This window comes from Taeniopygia guttata, chromosome 35, assembly GCF_048771995.1.
Source record: "Taeniopygia guttata chromosome 35, bTaeGut7.mat, whole genome shotgun sequence".
In the NCBI taxonomy this organism is placed as follows: domain Eukaryota; kingdom Metazoa; phylum Chordata; class Aves; order Passeriformes; family Estrildidae; genus Taeniopygia; species Taeniopygia guttata.
In genome coordinates, this window is record NC_133060.1 from 3,069,647 (window position 1) to 3,089,363 (window position 19,717).

Sequence of the window (19,717 nt, forward strand, 5' to 3'; positions counted from 1 at the left end):
CGCGCGGGCTCTGCTCCAGGCTCCTGCGGCCCGAGCCGCGTGCCCATGGAGCCCCGGCCTGGCGGGGCTGCGGGGCCAACCCTTCCCTCCTGCCGCTCTCTGCAGCTGGCAGAGGACAGCAGCAGCAGCGTGGCCGAGCACCTGCGCCGGGCCCTGCCCTACCTGCAGAGCCCACAGGAGCCCCTGCGAGAGGCGGCCGTCAGGTTCATGGGTGAGCCACGAGCCGGGCCAGGAGGCCGTGTGGGCACAGGGCTGGCAGCGCCGCTGGCAGGGAGCTGTGCCGCCGGGCCTGACAGGCTCTGTGTTCCCAGGGACGGCCGGGCGGTACCTGAGGGGGAGGAAGGAAGAGCTCCAGCTCATCTCTGAGGGTGAGTGAGGGCAGCGGGCTGCCAGCGGGGGCTGGCGGGGAGCTGCGAGCCCTACCCCAGCTTTGGAGGGCTCTGCTCCCTGTGCGGACCAGGGGCGGCGTGGGCAGAGCACACAGAGGTTTCAGGGCACCTGGGGGATTCCTGGCCAGCAGCTTCGGGCTGATCCAGCTGGTCCCTGCTCCCTGCTGGCCGTGGCCAGAGCTGGCTGGGATGGCCCTGGCACAGAGTCCCCTCGGATCCCCTCAGATGTGGGAACTGACCATGGCTCTGTTCCTCTCTCTTTCAGCCCTTGAAGGCATGGCCAATGACATCAGTGTCCCCGTCGCAAGCCTGGCAGTTCAAACATTGTACGTCCTCCAGGAAGCAGAGAGAGCTCCATACTCCATCTTTGAGAACCTGCATGATCGGCTCCGCAGGGCATGGAGGAGACGGCCTCGTCTGTCGGGGCTCGGCTGGCTGCGCTGCTGGAGCTCTGCAGAGAGCTGATCCCAGAGGCTCTGTCTGCTGGGGCCGCCCGAGCCAGCAGGAATGTTTCATTTCTTTAAGATTGTTCTTTCTGTCTTTCTGTTTTACTTTAGCATATAAATATAGGATGTGTTGTAATATACAGACTCCCAGGATCTTTCTTTTGCTGCCCAGGTTCTGCAGGGCCTAGGGGAAGAGGGACAAAAGGGATCCTGGGCTCAGCAAGCTGCCCAGGCATGCAGGGTTGCAGGGAAAATGGCCAGAAGCCCCTTGGCCTTTGGTGGTTCTGCTGAAGCCTTTGTGCTGCCCACAGAGCAGATGGGCAGGGGCTGGAGCTGTGGGGATCTCTGTGAGAGCGGTGCCTGGAGATGGCCACAAGCCCTGTCCCAGGCAGGAAGCGCCATCCGTGTCCTCCTGCCCGTGTGTTGCTGCCTGGATTGCTGAGGGCTCCCAGGTGCCTCTGGATGGGCTCCTCTGGAGCTCCTGTGGGGCTGCGGCGCTGCTGCCGGGCAGGTTGGCCGGGCTGGGGAGAGCCTGAGGGAACGGGGCCACGAAGGGATGAGGGGCTGCGGAAGCCCTGACAGGACAAGGCAGTGGGAAGGCACGGGGGGGACGTGTGAGGGAGTGGGTAACGTTGGCTCGGGGAGGAAAGGGGGTTGGAGCCAAAGAGACCACTCACCCCGATGTTCCTGTGGCAAACAGAGCACGTTTATTCTCAAGCCCTTCCTTCTAAAGGGCCTTTGAAAAACCCAGTCTGGATGATTTCACTGGTCTGATCTCTGTGCCCCTTCAGATTCTGGCCTGGGGAATGCCTGCAGCCTTGGGAGAGCTGTGATGGGCCAGGCCCCTGTCAGTCAAACCAGGGCTGGTACATTCACCCCGTACAAGCCAGCCTGCACGGTGACACGGCACCAGAGTGCGAGGCACAGCTGCGGGTGCTCCCCGTGAACCTCAGCTCTGGGACCACTGCCTGCCCCAAGCTTCAGGGGCTGCAGGGGGAGCCCGGCTGGGCTCTGATCTGGGGCCATCCTGCAGGGACAGCTGCACACAGCCTGCAGCTTTGGGAATGGCATTAGTGCCTAGGGTGGGGGGGAAGCTGCAAGTCCTTGACTGCTGTCTTGTGTTGCTGAGAAGAGGAAGGACATCTTGGAACTGGGGATGCTCTATTTGAAGTCAAGCGGGCAACTTTGTGGTGGGGGAGCTGCGTGGGCCAAAAGGACGCAGGGGTGCCGGTCAAGAGCAGCTGAAGGTGGGCCAGTGTGTGGCCAGGTGGCCAAGAAGGCCAAGGATGCCCTGGCCTGTGTCAGCAGCAGTGGGGCAGCAGGAGCAGGGCAGTGACCGTCCCCCTGGGCTGGGCAGCGCTGCGGCCATGGCTGGGAGTGCTGTGTCCACTTGTGGGCCCCTCTGAAGCAGAAAGTTCTCGAGGGGCTGGAGCGTGTGCAGAGAAGGACACGGGAGCTGGGGAAGGCTGTGGAGCACAAGGCCAAGGAGAAGGTGCTGAGGGAGCTTTAGCCTGGACAACGGGAGGAAAATGGTGAACATGGAAAATCCCATGATGAAATACACTGAACTGGAAGATATTGGCAAGGGGTGAGTCCAGCCACAGTTACTTCTACAAAACCATGGGCCAGGTGTTTTGCTGGTATATCAGGTGTTTCACTGGAAGATCTATCCAGTGTGAAGTCAGGCCAGCTGCAAACGTGTTCAGATACTGGGGATAGATTGTCCCATCGCTTCAGTGCTGCTCAGAATTTGTGTGTGTGCTCAGAAAGCATTGTCAGAGACATCTCCATGCTGCTGAGGTCTTGCCTGCATCAAGGAACAGAACCTGGAAGATCTCTTTGTCTCTCAAGTGTGGGACAGCTCTGTGTTAACTTCTTTAGCATTTTTGTATGTCTCAAAATCACACTGCCACACTAATGAAAAAAGAAGAACCTTGCTTGCCTGAAAGAGCAACCTAGCCCCTATCAAAGCTGTGAAATAACAGTTCTCAGGAACATTTCTTTCCCATGGTTTGTGGAAGGAAATATTGCACGGTCAGGATAGGAACCACACAGTTTAGAAACTGAAACCCAAGATGAAAGAATAAATTCCCTTTAGGAGCTGAGGCAGTAAACCCCAACGCTTCAGCAACCGGCCCAGGCACTGCCCATGCACTTGAGAGGAAAAAGGATCATCTGCCTTCTGACAGAGCCCTCCTGCATCCTGCAAGTTTTAGGCATTTACAGCAGAGATCTCCTGTGTGGGCTGGCTTTCACTCTAAGAAATAAACAACTTCTCCTTTCTCTGCTTCTGTTTTGTTTCTAGGACTTTTGGACATGTGGTTAGAGCACTCAACAAAGCCACAGGAGGAGAGGTAAATGTCAACAGCCCCCGCAGACTCTGCTGCACCCGAGGGGCTTTCTCCTCTGGTGTGGGCAGCTGTGGCCAGAGCTTTGGGTAGAGCTGTGCTGAAAAGGCAAAAGAAGCACAGACTGGTGCCAGCCTGCAAAATACATTTGGGACAGTCTTTGTCCTTCTCAGCTGCCAAAAAGAAGGCCCAGAGGGCAGCAGTTCATTTCGGAGAAGGATGTGCTCACTCGCTCTCAATTGCTAAAACAAAGGTGGTGCCTTAGAGCATCTCACTGCTCTTTGGGGCGACAGCTTCCGAGTCCTGAATTCTCATCTCTGCCTGCCAGAAAATGCATCTGAAAGTTACTGGCAGTTCCTCAGGCACCTGCAGTGCTGCACTTGGGAACTGCACACAGGGAGAGATCTGCAAGGCATCCCTAAAAGCCATCGCCCAAGTTGTATCTACAGAGTATTGAGGCATGGATCACTTCTTCTGAATCCCATACAAAGCAGCAGGGAGTGTGCTCAGAGGTTTGTGGGTGATAGCTGAGACACCACTGTTAGCAAGTGGACACGGCAAAACCTCAGTGGCCCCGTGTCCTGTAACTGGCCTCCAAGGGCGCGGAGCAATGGGCTGTTGCAATGTCAGTTCCAGTTCCTGCAGTGCCTAATCACGAGGCAGTTTGGCACAGCTCGGCTGCGTCATTGCAAAATCACTCGCTCCATGTGCCTTGTGGTCTCGTGCCACCAACTTCTCAAGTTACTGATTTTCAGTGTCATTTTAGGTGGCCATAAAGAAAATAATACTTAAAGGATTGAAGAGGAAGCAAGTAACCGTTAATGAAATCAGTATCATGAAGAGGCATAGGAGTCCCAGTGTTGTGAATTATTTAGACAGGTGAGTGGTCATGGACTTATCCCATGAATGTGTGTTTACATACAGCAAACACGAGAGGTTAAAAACCCACTTTGGTCACTTTTAGAAAGTAGAGCTTTTAATTATTCTGTATTAATATTTCTCTACTCATCTCCAATGGATGAGAAGAGAGTGCATCTTGTCTGCATGAGTCTTCCCTGGCGCACGTAGTTCGAAAATTATTCAGAAATTATTCAAAACCTGGATCATCTGTATCTTACTAAGTTAATACCCTCTAAGTTCACTGCCTCCACATTTTTTTGGGATTGATTTTTTAAAGTTTTTAAATGCTGATGAACCATCCTAAAGCTGATTTCCCTTGGATTGTTGCCCTTCTTTTCCATTGCTATGCATGCCAGGAGGACTAGGTGCTTATTTCCAGAAACACCATGCGTGACAGGCTTTTTATCTGGGCTGTTACTAAACCACGCTTTCCGCTTGCTGGCCATCTAAGACATCTCCTTTTTCACAGCTGTTCTTTTCTCCTTGAGACTGCACAGATTGCAAACAACACACAGCCAAGAGGGAATGTCTATTGCTTTGATTCTGTCTTTGTCTCAAAGGGACCTGAAAACAAGAATCAACCCCTGTCTTTTCCAAACAGCAATGTAGCCATGTACGTTCATCCCCGTGCCCTTGTTTCCTTCTTTCAGCTCCCTTCTGGGTGAGGAACTCTGGCTGCTCATGGAGTACATGGACGGAGGCACTCTGAGCGATGTCATCAGCAAGACCTGCCTGTGTGAAGGTGACATAGCATCCATCAGTCAGGAGGTCAGCAATCCCACCTGTGCTTCCAAGGGTTTGGGCAGGATTGTCTGGGAAACAGGGGCTCAGAACAGGAGAGGTTTCATGTATAAAGCTTTGTTTCTGCATTGCTGGTATGCTATGGGCAAGTAAAAGCATCTCAAGTGAAATGCCTGCCAGTGCCCTCGCACTCACTGTACTCTGTTCTTGTACTCTTATCTCCTGCTGCTGTATTCTCACTCTGCCTCTTGTATTTGCTGTTCTCCATCTTGCCTCCTTAAACCTTTGCCTGTCTTCACTGCATTCCTTGCTTGTAAAAGCAAAGGTGCTGGTAGCAGGATTTGAAACGAACAGCAAAGGAAAAAGGGGAGACTCATTTCTCTCAGTCCTCAGCTAAAAACCACAGTAGTGCAGCCAAAATGCGCTTTGCTTCTGAGCACACCCACTGCAGCAGCAGTCATCCTGGCTGGTTTGCAGGGGACAGTGTACAACAACAGCAGGTGCTGTTGCTCTTTCAAAAGCTGGCATGCCTTTCCTTAGAAAGGTCCTGCTCTGCAAGTGTTGGAGCAGCAGCTCTTCCTCTCAGTGGCGCTGCGTTCTGCCATTACTCGCCATTCCCCCGCACAGGGCATCTTTTAGATTCTTTGTTTCTTTTCTTGTGCCATGGAATCACAGCGCTAATTTTTGCCCTCCTGTTTCTGTTTTCTCTCTCAGTGCCTGCAAGGACTGGATTTTCTTCACTCAAACCACGTAGTCCACCGAGATGTGACGAGCAGCAACATCCTTTTCGGAGCCGACGGCTCTGTCAAGCTGGGTCAGTATATCCTTGGTCAGGTGCAGTGTTCCAGGGATGTGGGGTGAGGGGCTGCTTTGAGTGACTGCCAGCTCCCCAAAAATGGTGCTGGGGGCAGTGCAGGGACCCCCCCACTGTGAGCTGATGGCACGGTTGCAATGTGCACAGAGGTATGACGAGGAACAAGCAGCCAAGAGTGGCATTGCTCTGTGTGTGTCCCTTCCAGAGGGAGGCAGTTACAAGTCTAAAGCTTCCAAAGAACAAAAGCCACTGCTGAAGGCAGTGTAAAAAATGTGGGGATTTTTAAAGTCGCCAATACCATATTTCCTTGGCTAAACTCCTGAGGAAACAGAGCAGGGACAGTTGTCCAGGACATTCAACAGCACGTTCTCAAACTTCTACTGGGGAATTCCTTTGCTCGATTTCCTAATTGCACAGAATTCAAATAAAACCAGTATTTTGCTTTCCCCTCAGCTGATTTTGGCATCTCTGTTGAGCTCGGCCCTGAGGAGAAGAGACCGTCCTCGGTAGCCAGGACTCCTTGGTGGATGGCGCCTGAAGTGCTGATGCGTGAACCATATGGCCCCAAAGTGGACATATGGTCTTTTGGAATTGTGGGAATTGAAATGGTAGAACAAAATGTTCCTTACTGGAACCAAAGTCCTGCCACGGTAAGGAGCAAATACTGATCCCGCTTGTCTTTCTCACCTGCCCCGTGTTCTGCGTGCCATTGGACAAAATCCCATTGCCATCTGCTGGAACGACTTCCACCTAAAAATGTCCCTGCAACACATCAGCATCTGCTGCAGTTTTGGTTGCATCAGTGTGGAACTCAAGCCTTACCACATGCAAACAAACCCCATTCTCAGGCAACACTTTCCTTTGGGTTATAAGTGGTTCCAGTTCTTTTGTCTGTGTAGATGACCCCAATAGCAGAAACGAGCATCTTAGAACTGGTGTTATCCTTCCAGAAATGAAGGAAAGAACCCCAAACCCAGCAAAGTTTCTAAAACAGTGGTTTCTAGAGAGGAACTTAACCCCCTGTGCAGTTTCTGCTCACTGGGAAAGATGCCTGAAACCTGGGTATGAGGCTTCAAGGCCACAGAGTCCCTTCTGCTTCTTGTGCAGTGTTGCTGAAACACTTAGTGGCCGTGTTTCTCTCATAGCCCAAGCCACGTTCTCCACGTCACCAAGCCGGAGCCTGGTGAGGGGGAGAGCCTGCCAAAACCTCCTGTTTGTTTCCTGGCATTTTCTGGGATGGGCCTACCACTCATGCATTGACTTGAGTAGGCAAATGAGCAGAGGGTGTCCATAGGGATGGCATTTCTCCTTTTTCTGAGCAGGAAAAGTTTTTCTTTTGCTACATAAGGGAAGATGAAATTTTTAGACTGCTGAGAGACAGAGCTGCAGGTGGCTCCTGCGTGCCCAAGCAGGCATTTTCATCCCAATACATTTGTGCATGCATCTTAATGTGTCTGTGTTGAATATGGGATTGTAAATGTTTGTTTCTTTACCTGGGGATTAACTGGTGGATTTCCTTTCTTTTCTTCCAATTACCATAGTTTTCAAGAGCAGGACAAAAAACTTGATGAGTCTTGTTCTATGGCAACTGTGCTTAAGGGATCAACAAGCACTGCAGAGATGCCGTTCATGTACTAATCCTTGGAATTAGTTAACATAGCAAAGTCCCCCTTCCGAAAAGGCTGTCCAGCTGGTGTGACTCCTCAGAGAAGGAGATGTGCTTTTGCTGATGTAGTTCCCACTAACTAGGTCAGTCAATGAAATCGGCTGCCAAGGCAAGATTGGCAGGATGTTGGCAAAGCTGTGGTGGCATCAGAGTTTGGGTTTTTTGTTGGTAAAGGAAAGTCATCCCTGGGTCTCTGCCAGGGCAGAAACTGCCACTGCAGAATGGAGGTTAAACAATGGGCTCTGGAGAGCAGTTACAGATGGGAAAGAAGCAGGTGGAGCCTCGTGTTCCCTTTTTCTCCAGACTAAACACCTGAGAGCCACAGCAGGGACGCCTCAGCTGCGGCAGCCCAAGCTCCTCTCGGCTTGGCTGCGTGACTTCCTGAGCTGCTGCCTGCAGAGAGACGAGGAGCGGCGCTGGTCTGCCGACGAGCTCCTGCAGGTAAAACGCAAAGGGGCTGCAGGTGAAAGAGTGTGCGAGGGATGGGCTCCTCCTCCAGTGAGGCCCGAGGCATCAGATGAGCCCCTTTCTCCTCACCTCCACTCTTGGTGCTCTTCAAATGAAAATGCTGAGCAGTGCTGGGCTGGGCAGGGCTGGCAGGGCTCTGTAAAGTCCTCTGGTCCAAGTGTCCTGCAATGAGCAGGGACATCTTTAAAGAGATCAGGTTGCTCAGAGCCCTGTCCCACCTGACCTGGGATGGTTCCAGGGATGGGCACCTACAAGTCCTGGGACAACCTGTGCCAGGGTGGCACCATGCTCCGAGTAAACCAGTTCTTCCTTAGACCTACTCTGATTAGATCCCCTTTGTGTTTTAAACTATTCACCCACATTCTATTGTAACTGGCCCTGTTAAAAAATGTGTCCCCCACTTTCTTTAAAGCTACTCTGAAGTCTTGGAAAGCAGCAATAAAGTCTCCCTGGGGCCTGTTCTTCACAAAACTGAATAACTCCACCTCTCGGGTGCTCTGTTTTCTGACTGTCTCTGTTGCCCTGTTTTGGAACTGGGTGGTGTGTTCTGTTTTACCTAACAGCAAAAGAATTGAAGTAGAGCAATGCAGGGTACAGAGCCATGAAATGGTGGTGGAGGAACCCAAGGCTGCCAGCCCTGGCAGAGCAGTCTGGAGAGATTTGGCTGTGGGCAGGAGGGGCTGTGGGGCCTCCCTGTGAGCCTCTGAGGGGCCCTGGTTTGTGCCCCCCACCCCACCCTTAGAGGCTTCTGGCACACAAACAGGGACAGCTGGGAGGGACTTGTCCCAGCCCCGTCTGCTGCCTGGCACGCTCAGGCAGAGGGGAACTGGCCCAGGCTGCTGCCAGGTTGTGTGGCAGAGAGGTGCGGGGACGCTGTGCTCCAGGAGGGTTTGGATGGATGGAGACGAGAGATCTCTGAAGGCTGCTCTTAGAATATCAGGTTTATTACAGAGGGGGAAAGGTCCTGCTTGGAGCCGCCAGACGCAGCACGGGGCAGGGCCTGAGGGACTGGGGAGGGAGAGACAAGGGGGAGAGAGAGACAAGAGGATGCTCCAGGAGAGGGTGGAAGTTCCAAGAGGGGGGGAGTTCCAGGAGAAGGGGAGTTCCAGGAGAAGGGGAGTTCCAGGAGAAGGGGAGTTCCAAGAGAGGGGAAATTCCAAGAGAGGGGAAATTCCAAGAGAGGGGAAATTCCAAGAGAGGGGAAATTCCAAGAGGGCGTCTGGCTCCTCAGAGACTCCTTATCAGGGGGTTTCAAGGTGGGCTGGAACAAGACCTGGGCCAATGGGGTCACAGACACCTGATGCTTCAGGGGAGGGTTACAGGTGTGGGATGAACCATACATTGGGGTGAGATCCAACAGTCCATTTGGACTTTGGACCTATCTACTTCTCTAACTTCACTGGTTAAACTAACACTCCATCAATTCTCTCTTCTTACAAGGAAGAAAGTACAACAATTATTATTTACATGAACAGTGCATGAGAACTCTAGTAGAAATATGTAAACATTAGGAGGCAGAGAAAACTTTTAAGAGAACTTTAAAGCATTTAGAAGAGCAGGGTGAAATTACACAGCCTTCCTGTGATGTCACACACCCCTGTGATGTCACACAGACATCTGTGGGATGTCATATTGCCCCTGTGATGTCACACTGACCCTGTGATGTCACACAGACATCTCTGTGATGTGACACTGATCTCTGTGAGGTTACACAGCCACTGTGATGTCACACTGTTCCACCAGGACACAAAATAACTCACGCACTCTTATTAAGATTAAGAGAGTAAAAGGAAACAACTTTATTTTTTAATCACGGTATCACAGAATAATGAGGTTGGAAGAGACCTCTAAGATCATCAAGTCCAACCTGTGCCCTAACACCACAACCAGACTATAGCACCAAGTGCCAAATCCAGTCTTTTTTTAAACATATCCAGAGATAGTGATTCCACCACCTCCCTAGGAAGACAATTCCAGTATTTTATTATTCTTTCAGTGAAAAAGTTTTTCCTAATATCCAACCTAAACCTTCCCTGACAAAGCTTGAGGCTGTGTCCTCTTGTTCTGCCAGTTGCTGCCCGGTGGAAGAGACCGACCCCACCTGTCTGCAGCCTCCCTTCAGGAGCTGTAGAGAGCAGTAAGGTCACCTCTGAGCCTCCTCTTCTCCAGGCTAAACAACCCCAACTCCCTCAAACATTCCTCACAGGGCTTGTGTTCCAAGCCCCTCACCCGCCTCGTTGCCTCCTCTGGACGTGCTCAAGCATCTCAATGTCCTTCCTGAACTGAGGGCCCAGAACTGGACACAGCACTCAAGGTGCGGTCTCACCAGCGCCGAGTACAGGGGGAGAATGACCTCCCTGCTCCTGCTGGTCACACAATTCCTAATGCAGGCCAGGAGCCATTGGCCTTCTTGGCCACCGAGGCACATTGCAGGCTCATATCCAACCGGCTGTCCACCAGCACCCCCGGGTCCCTTTCTGCCTGGACACTGTCCAGCCACACTGTCCCCAACCTGTAATGCTGTAGGGGATTTTTGTGTCCAAAATGCAGAACTCGGCACTTAGACTTAGTAAACTTCATGCTGTTGGACTCTGCCCATCCGTCCAATCGATCCAAATCTCTCTGCAGAGCCCTCCTTCCTTCCAACAGATCAACACAAGCTCCCAGCTTAGTATTTCTGCAAATTGACCAATGAAGGACTCAATGCCCTCATCCATGTCGTCTATAAAAATATTCAATAGAACTGGTCCCAGCACAGAGCCCTGAGGGACACCACTGGTGCCTGTCCCCAGCTGGATGCAGCACCGCTCAGCACCGCTCTCTGGGCCGGCCATCCAGCCAGTTCCTAACCCAGCACAGAGCGCTCCTGGCCCAGCCGTGGGCTGCAGCTTTTCCAGGAGTGTGCTGTGGGAGACAGCATCAAAGGCCTTGCTGAAGTCTAAATAGCCAACATCCACAGACAGCCCTGCCTGCATCCACCAAGTGGGTCACCTGGTCATAGAAGGAGACCAGGTTGCTCAGACATGATCTGCCCTGTGTAAACCCATGCTGCCTGGGTCTGGTACCCTGGCCATCCTGTAAGTGCTGTGTGGTAGCACTCAGTATGAACTGTTCCATTACATTTCTATAAATATATCTGGGATTCCATCGCTAATCCTGTGGGACAAATTGCACTGAAGTTCAATTCCACCTGTCCAATCTTTTACACCTTTGAGAAAGTCTGGGGCTGGGATTGGATCCAGCCACTCAGAGGCTCCTCTCTTTGAACAAATTTTAGAAGTCTAAACGTCCTGGAGGGTTTTGGGGATTCAGGGTGGCTGCTGGGTATCATTTCTCCATCTCATGATTCAGCAGGAGTTTCTCCAATAAGGAAATAATGCTTTTGCCCGAAGCTCCCACTCTGCCTGTGACAGAAACCCTGTGAGTGTCTGGGACCTCCCGCCTCTTTGGCAGCCTGGGCACTCCTGGGATGTCACCGTGGAGCCCCTGTGAGTGCCTGTGACAGACCGGTGCCTTTGCAGCACAAGGTGCGCTGGGATGTCACCATGGAATGGCTGTGACTGCCTCTGACCACTCGGCTCCTTACCATCCCCAGAAAGCCCTGGCAGGTCTCCACGGAGCCCCTGTCTCTCTGTGTGTGACATTCCAGCTCTTGAAGAGCCTGGAGACTTGGGAAGTCCCCATGGAACCTCTCTGAGTGCCTGTGGCAACTCGGTTCCTTCACAGGCAAACATCACCAGCCCCTGTTGCTGTGCTCAGTTTCCATGGAGACCATCATCAACCCCCCATTGCGATGGTCAGTTTCCATGGCAACCATCCCAGACCTGTTGCTATGGTCAGTTCCCATGGCAACCATCCCCAGCCCCTGTTGCTATGGTCAGTTTCCATGGCAACCATCCCCAGCCCCTGTTGCTGTGGTCAGTCCCTGGGCAGCTCCATGGAGATCCCATGCCAGGGGTGGTTGCCATGGACACCAGCTCAGGCCGAGCCGGGCCGAGCTGGGCCGAGCCGGGCCGAGCCGCAGCGATTTTCAAAGGAGATTGGCACTTGAGCTACTGACTTGACTTCGGTGCTTTCTGTGAAAAATGCCAATCACTTGGTTTTTAAGATTTTAAAAGTTTAATAATTAGAGTAATAAATTAACACTTAGAGTAATAAAAGTTTGTTATAAATGAAAATTTGTCCAGCCAAATTAATATGAAAAAATAAAATATTTATTTTACAATCAAATTCTATCTAGCCAGCCACAAGGAAAGAACAGAGCCGAGCCCGGGGTCGGCCCTGGATGTGCAACAAGGAGTCAGCCTCAGCAGAGGTTTTCCTCTCTGCCCACACACCTCCATCCTGGTACAAGCAGTTTTTATAGGGAAAGTTCCGCCTGAGGCCAAGATTTCAGCAATCAGTCTTTTCTTCTATTCAGAGTCCATATGTTGATAAGATTTTCTTTTTTTGGTGATGAGGGAGAACAAATCACTGTCTGGAGTTTGTTGAATCCTTTGATGAAATTTACGGAACGCTGTATTCACATGTATCTGCCTCAGGATTTCCATGATATCCATCTCGGGTCATTCACGCTAACGATCAGCACCTGGGGTTTCTGTATCTCCCCAGACATGGCCCATCTCCTGGCGAGCTGTACCTTCTTACTTGTAAATCAGTTTCCAATCTACACCCAGTCTCACCTGCGCCTGTGAGGGGGGGAATCCTAATACAAACATGTATACTCTAACAAATATTCAATATCACATATATCATATTAGAAATGGCGCAAATTATATCTACTACACATAACAATCCCCCACCTTTTATATTAACCTATTAATTTGCGCCCTACTTTTTATTTTATTCGATATAAAACTACAGAGTTTATATATATTTTCTAATTCCTTATATTTTAGTCTTCATTTGGGATTCTGTGGCAAGATTTGTGGGTTTGTGTCTTTCTTTTATTTGTCTCAACTACTCATTTATCTAGCACCCACCTGGTATGTTTTTCCTATTATACACATACCAAATTTGTTTGCGTTATAACATGGTGAATTAGCTTGAAAATAAGTTACAAAACAGACTTTTGCTTTTCCTAACCCATGTAGTACTAATATATTTGTTATAAACTATATCTATTTGTGCTCTTTTGATGCGGTTTATGAGCTGACTGTCCGTTTTCAAGGTATGTTTTTGATTTTCTTTTGAATTTGTACACCCTCTGTTGAGTGTTTGTGTCAAGACAACGTTTATTAGGCTTACCCCTGCTGCAGTTCTATGAGGTAAGAGGCGATTTCTTCTGGGTATTTGTCACTGAGTTCCCCCTTCTCAGGATTGGGCGGTTACTGAGGCACAAGGTTAGGCTCAGGCTCGCCGGAACTACTTCCACTGCTGGGATCCCTCTGCCGTTCCCAGCGCCCACTGGGGTGCATTCAGCGGCGGGGTGAGGCATCTTCTTGGCAGCAGGAATCTTTGTCTGTGGTTTCATACCAAGGCCGAGCCGCATATCCTGTTTAAAGATGCCTCACTGGTGTAGTTTACTAGTGTCTGCACTGCAGGGTATGTTGTTCAATCTATGACACTCAACAATAATAATTTTAGCTTTTGTTTGTAATTTCCCACTTAATCCCTTTTGAGATGAGAAAAAGAAAAAAACCCTAAAATTTAGATTATTGAATCTAATTAGAACAATATTAGCCTTGTGGCTATTACTAGAAAACGGCTAGTCAGGTTTTCTTCCCGCTCAGAGCATTTCCCACACAACCCACTTGATTTAAGTCAGTAACAAACATTTTAAACTTTATGACAGTATTTGCAAGAAAAATGTATGAGAGGATAATAGTTATACTTCTGGCAAAGAACGTTTGATAGAGATGCTCTCCGTTTTTTACTTGGCCGGGCAGGATCATCTTCAAGTTCCTGGGGGGGGGAGTGATTTTCCACTCTGGTGCCCGGTCCTGGAGATCGACTTCTTGACGCGTGTGTCTGCTTCTTTTCTGCAGTTTGTATAGCAGTATTTGTAGTTAAAAGGATAATATAGGGTCCCTCTTAATGAGGCGTGAATGTTGACTCTTTTTATGTTTTTACCAGTATTTTGTCTTCAGGATGTATTTTACTTATTGCTGTATATATTAAAAAGTCTAAGGGGGGGTTGGGGTGCTGTGTTGCATGATCACCCCCTTGAGATCCTTATTTAATGCTATCAGGAATGGTTGTATCTGTCTATTCTTTACTCCCGGGTGCCCTACAGGCATATTATGGGTATAAGGTATCTCATGTAACATTTCAGAAGGTGGAAATCCCATTTCAAAATGAGGCATAGTTCTTATGTTTAATAAGGCTAATGGGATGTATTTTATTTATGACATTTGTTTTTAACACCAATTTGGCTAATTGGACTCCTAGCATTTGATTAATTCTTTTGAGTGGCCCAGAACTCTGAGGGTGCTATGGGGTGTGGTATTTTTATCTAAGTTACGCACCCTTGTACTTCTTGTTTAGCCAATTTACATATACTTTTGCAGCTGAAGAATTTCAGGAACTGCTCTGCCAGAGCTCGGGCCCCCCAGTGTGTTTGTTGGTGTAAAATTTTTTTTTTTTTTTTTTTTTTAATCTTCTTAGTGTATTCCTTTGACAATAATTCCCTCCCATCTCGTAACTTCCACTTACCTTCTTTTAACTGTCTCCCGATCTTTCGATAAGCCTCTGTCTCTGTTCCAGAGGGGTGGGGGGGAATTCTTGAGCGTCCCTTTTTTTTTTTTTTTTTTTTTAATCTCTGGGGCACTTACCTTTAGCAAAGCAGCACTTTTTGCCTCTTTGTCTGCTAAATTGTTCCCCCGAGTCCTGAATTGCATCCTGGTTTGGTGTCCTGTTATATGGACTATAGCAATAGCTTCTGGCCCTCTAATGGCTTTTAGGATTTGTTTAATTATTTCTTCATGAATCAATCCTTTTTCTCGTGTGTTTAGCAGACCTCTTTTTTCTCAGATTTTCTCAAAGGTGTGCACCCCCCCCCCCCCCGTGTATATTTGGAATTAGTGAAAATTGTCCCCTTTTTCCCTTCAAGACCCAGCAAAGCCCTGTATATTGCATACAGTTCGCATGCCTGAGCTGACTACCCTGCATTCAGGGGCCTAGATTTTATCACCCCTCCCGTCCTCCCATCTATGACTGCATATCCTGATTTTTTCTTGTCTATCACCCTGGCAGACCCATCCACAAACCATTTTTCCCCTTCTTCGAGTTCTTTTTCTTCTAAATCAGGTCGTATTTTGGTCTGTAATTCTACCATTTCAACACAGTCATGGGGAGGATGCCCTTGGACTGCCCCAAACAGAAACTGGGCAGGATTTTGTGCTGGGGTAGTTTTTAGCTCCAGGTCCTGGGAATGGATTAAAATAGCTTCATATTTCAGGAGCCTGGCATCTGTCAGCCACTTGTCAGCTTTCTGCTGCAAGATGCTTCTCACATTGTGAGGGGAGTAAATGGTTAATGAAGCCTCGAATGTTACCTTTTTGGCTTCTTTTACTAATATTGCTACTGCCACAATTGCTTGTAAGCAGGTGGGCCATCCCCTGCTGACAGGGTCCAGGAGTTTGGACAGATATCCAACTGGTTTTTTTTTTGGCCCCTGCCCAGTCCTGGGTCAGAACTCCGTGGGCAGTGTGGTTGTTCACATCTACAAAGAGCTGAAAGGGCCTTTTTAGGTCAGGGAGACTCAATACTGGAGCTGCCATGAGGGTTTCTTTCAATCCTCTGTAGCTCTCTTCATCTTTATCGGTCCACTTAAGTCTGTCTGTGGTAAGTTTGTCATATAAAAACCTTACCTTTTCACTGTACCCTTCGATCCATTGTCTGCAAAAGCCCAAAAGTCCCAGCAATTGCCTGACTTCTCTTTTTGTCTGGGGAGGGGGCAATGCAATTATCCCTGCTACTTGGTCTGGGTCTAGTTTCTTTTTTCCCTTTGTCAGCTAATGTCCCAAGTATTTCACTTCAGGTTCAGTGAATTGTAATTTAGACTTTGAAACTTTCAACCCTCGTCCTCCCAGGAAGTTTAACAGAGCTATAGTTCCAGTCCTTACTTCGTCCTCCTTAGAGCCGGCTACTAGTAAGTCGTCTACATATTGCAATAGTTTGGTTCCCTGGACTGGCACAAATTCGCTAAGCACCTTTTCCAGGGCCTGACCAAAGAGATTTGGTGAGTCTACAAACCCTTGAGGAAGAGAAGTCTATCTTAGTTGTTGCTTTCTATGTGTGTCTGGGTCCTCCCATTGGAAGGCAAAATAATCACGGCTTCCCTCAGCTAGAGGACAAGTCCAGCTTGACATGCAGGGCTCCAAAGTGCCTCTTTTTATTAAATCTTCAATTATTGGTTTCAATCCCTTCCTTCCCTCTAGGGGTATGGGATACTGTTTTACCCTTATGGGGTCGTCTGGTCTCTCAATTTCAAGGTGAATTGGTTCCATGTCTAATTTTCCAGCTTCCCCCGGAGTGTGCCAAACCCTGGGATCAATTTTCTTTTCATCCTCAGTAGTTAGGTTGTATAAACTTACCATGAGTTGTGAGTCTTTTGCAATTATACTTATTCCTAACATCACCATTAAATCCCTTCCCAATAAATTGTATTCTGTTTCTTCTACTAATAAAACATCCCCAGCACAGATTTTATTATCTGATTCTATTTCTACATTCCTTAGGACGGGGACTTGAAAGGGCTCCCCTTCAGCCCCAATCACAGTCATGAAATCCTTACCTTTGATACATCCAGGAGGCAGTCTTTGAACTGTGGTTTTTTTCTGCTCCAGAATCAACTAAAAAGACTAGTTCCTGTTTTTGGGGTCCAACCTTCAGTTTTATCAAGGGCTGTCTTGATGTCTGTGACCCCAGATCATAAAGCCCCTGACACCTCTATTCTTCTTGAAAGACCTTTTCATCCTTTATTCGTTTCTTACAGTCCCTCTTGAGGTGTCCTTTCTTTTTACAGTAAAAACATTCAGGGGCACTTACCTGTTTGTTTTTCTTTTGGGTGTGTGCCGGCTTTCCCTGGGGCCCCCTGGCCGGAGCTGATGACTCAGCCGTTTGTGCTTGTGCTTCCCTTACTGCTGTCACCAACACCCTGGCCTGCGTTTTTTGTTTCTCCTCATCCCTTCTCGTATACACCTTTTGTGCTTCCCTCAATAGTTCCTGTAAGCTCTTCTCTTGCCAATTATCTATTTTTTTTTTCTAACTCCTTCGAATGTCTTCCCATGATTTAGTAACGAATTGTGTTTTTAAAAGGACCACTCCCACAGGGGATTCAGGGTCGGTCCATAAAGCCAGGGAACCTCAGAAAAACGGAAAGCTGGACAAGACAAACGCAGGTTCAAACCAATGTGGTTCATCAAGCGTTTTCCGTTTATTCAAAATCAGACGGTAGTTTATATAAGCTTCTACATAGTTTACAAAAACAAAGACACTCTGATTGGTAGGCTAACATTGTTTACCTTTTCCTTAAAACGGCCTGCACTGTACACCATAAAACCTATACTAGTTCACACCCCGTGGTCCCTACAGTACCTTAAGACTATTTTCTACCTGCGCCACAACCCTGAATTTCTAACTGCGTCAGAGGCTTTGAGGGCCCCACCAGGCCTCAATCTGAGGCCTAGCCTGGAGTAGCTCAACTTTCACAATTCATGCCCTCTTTCTCTCAAAAATACTGTAACAATTCCCTCTTTTTCTTTTGAGCTACTCAGGCTGGAGTGAAGGCTCAATGAACTAATTTTTGCACACACTGTCTTTGACCCAGCCAGAAAAACCTGAAGAATTGAGCCAGTTATCAAATGAAGTGTCCATTTGGAGAACACTGCGTTTGGCTCGTTGAGTCTTCTGAGGCAATTCGAGAACCTGATGTATGGTGGGAGCAAAAAGCATCAACCTACCGATATAACATGGGCCTCCCCTAGCATTTTGAGGGACTGCTGACCAGGCTCGGTCCCCACAAATGAGGAAGGTTCCTGGGGGCAGTTTTTCCTGCACTACCTCTTGGAGTCGAATTGTTACAATATTCTAAATAGTTGTAATACAATGGTGATCTGGGAGACAATCAAGTGTTGTCATCTGTCAATTTTCCATTTTCTTGAGTTGGTTTGGCAGCATAAGATCCAAATATCAAACAGTAATTTCCTGGGACAGAACCCAAAAGACCAAATTCTTGAAAACTATCATCAGTAAATTTAAGGTTTTGCACAAATGCAACAGCTTGCGCTCCCAGAGTGCTATTTAAACTTATTTGAGCTCAGGTCCAAGTCTTGAACTCTGCCATGGGACCCAACGAGACTCCAAAAATTAAACAAGTGCGAAATAAAAACATTGAGGCCCACCACATTCTTCTCAGGTTCTTGAATGCCCTGTCTAACATGAAAGAAACAATCTTAATTCTAAACATAAACTATAACTTCTAATAAACTAACTTCTGATAAATCTAACTTCGCACTTATGATATTTCAACTTATTTTTCTGTTTCATCTATTTTTAAAATTCTGTTTCTGCCTTTTCGTATCAATGCAGCAAGAGCATCTGTCCTGTCCATCACACGACTTCTTGGTTGGATGGGTAAAAACACTCACTCAAGTAAAATTTCTGTTGATCCCCGTTGGGACCTCCCTCTTTTTCTTTTGCCATTGAAAGACAATGGCAAGATGAACAGAAAAATCACAGGCATTACTAAAACTTATTAAAAACTTAGCAAAAAAAAATTCTATAACATCATTAAAAACACACTTATATAAAAAAAAACTCAAAGGCCACGATCTTCTGTGGGTGAAACACAAATCTTTGCACAATCCACTTTTGCTGTGCATCCTCTGATCCACTTGTGGAGAGATCAGTGCCCTCTTGCAATTGATAAGTTCCACAGTCTTCACTGAAATCCATCCAGATTCTGCACCTGTTAAAACACAAACAAACCCAACACTCCCACAGGGGCTGGAGGGTCCTCTCTCAATTCTGTTCCCTAAAACTTGCATGAAGAAATGGAAATATCAACAGCTTTGTTATAAACATGAAAAACATTAAGAACAAAACAATGCATATAGTAAAGAAACTAACAACAAATAAAAATCAATCAAACAATACACAATCAATATTACATATAAAATCACAGTTACCAAGTGCTACACTATCAAATTGTCATCCCAGAGTCTGCAGCAGCTGAAAAACCTTAAAACAACAGAGATTTGGATAAAACATGTCCGGATCATGTCTCTCCAAAACCCCTTTGAGGCTCAGCTGTCCTGTATGGTCAAATTGTCAAGCCAAAAGGACTTGAATACTTTTTTGATGCAGAAAACACCTGGATCAATCACACCATCCACGTAGAGCCAGAGCCTGGCCAGAGCTCAAACTCTAATTGGAGGATATGTTTAAAACAAAAGTCTTAAAAATAACAGTTATAAGTGAAAAACCTTATTATTAACAATTTATCAAAACATCAAATGATTGAACCTGTCTAAAATTTGTTTCAAGACAAAAATTCTCTAAATACAACAAACCTTTTCTTCAAAAATCTGAGAATTTGAAGTCTGAAATCTTGAACTAGAACTTGGACTATAAATTTCTAAAAGATGAACTGCAGCTGCATAGAAAATTGAATAAAGAAAACACATGAGTAGTTAAAAAATCAAGCACACAGGATCCTGAAAAATACATCTCACAATCAATCACCTAAAAAAAAAACCCCATAAAACATATGAAAACTGACTGTAAATATTAAAACAACACCTCAATACCTTAACATCTTAATAATAATTCTTATCACAAAAATCAGACAACTTACATTATATGATCAACCTATTAACAAGAAATGTTTAAAATAGTTTAAAACAATCTTGTCAAGCATTCATAACATTTCTATCCTTTTTTGTTTTACAGTAATTTTCATCCACATTGTATTTGAAATAACTTTGATTTGCATAATGTCC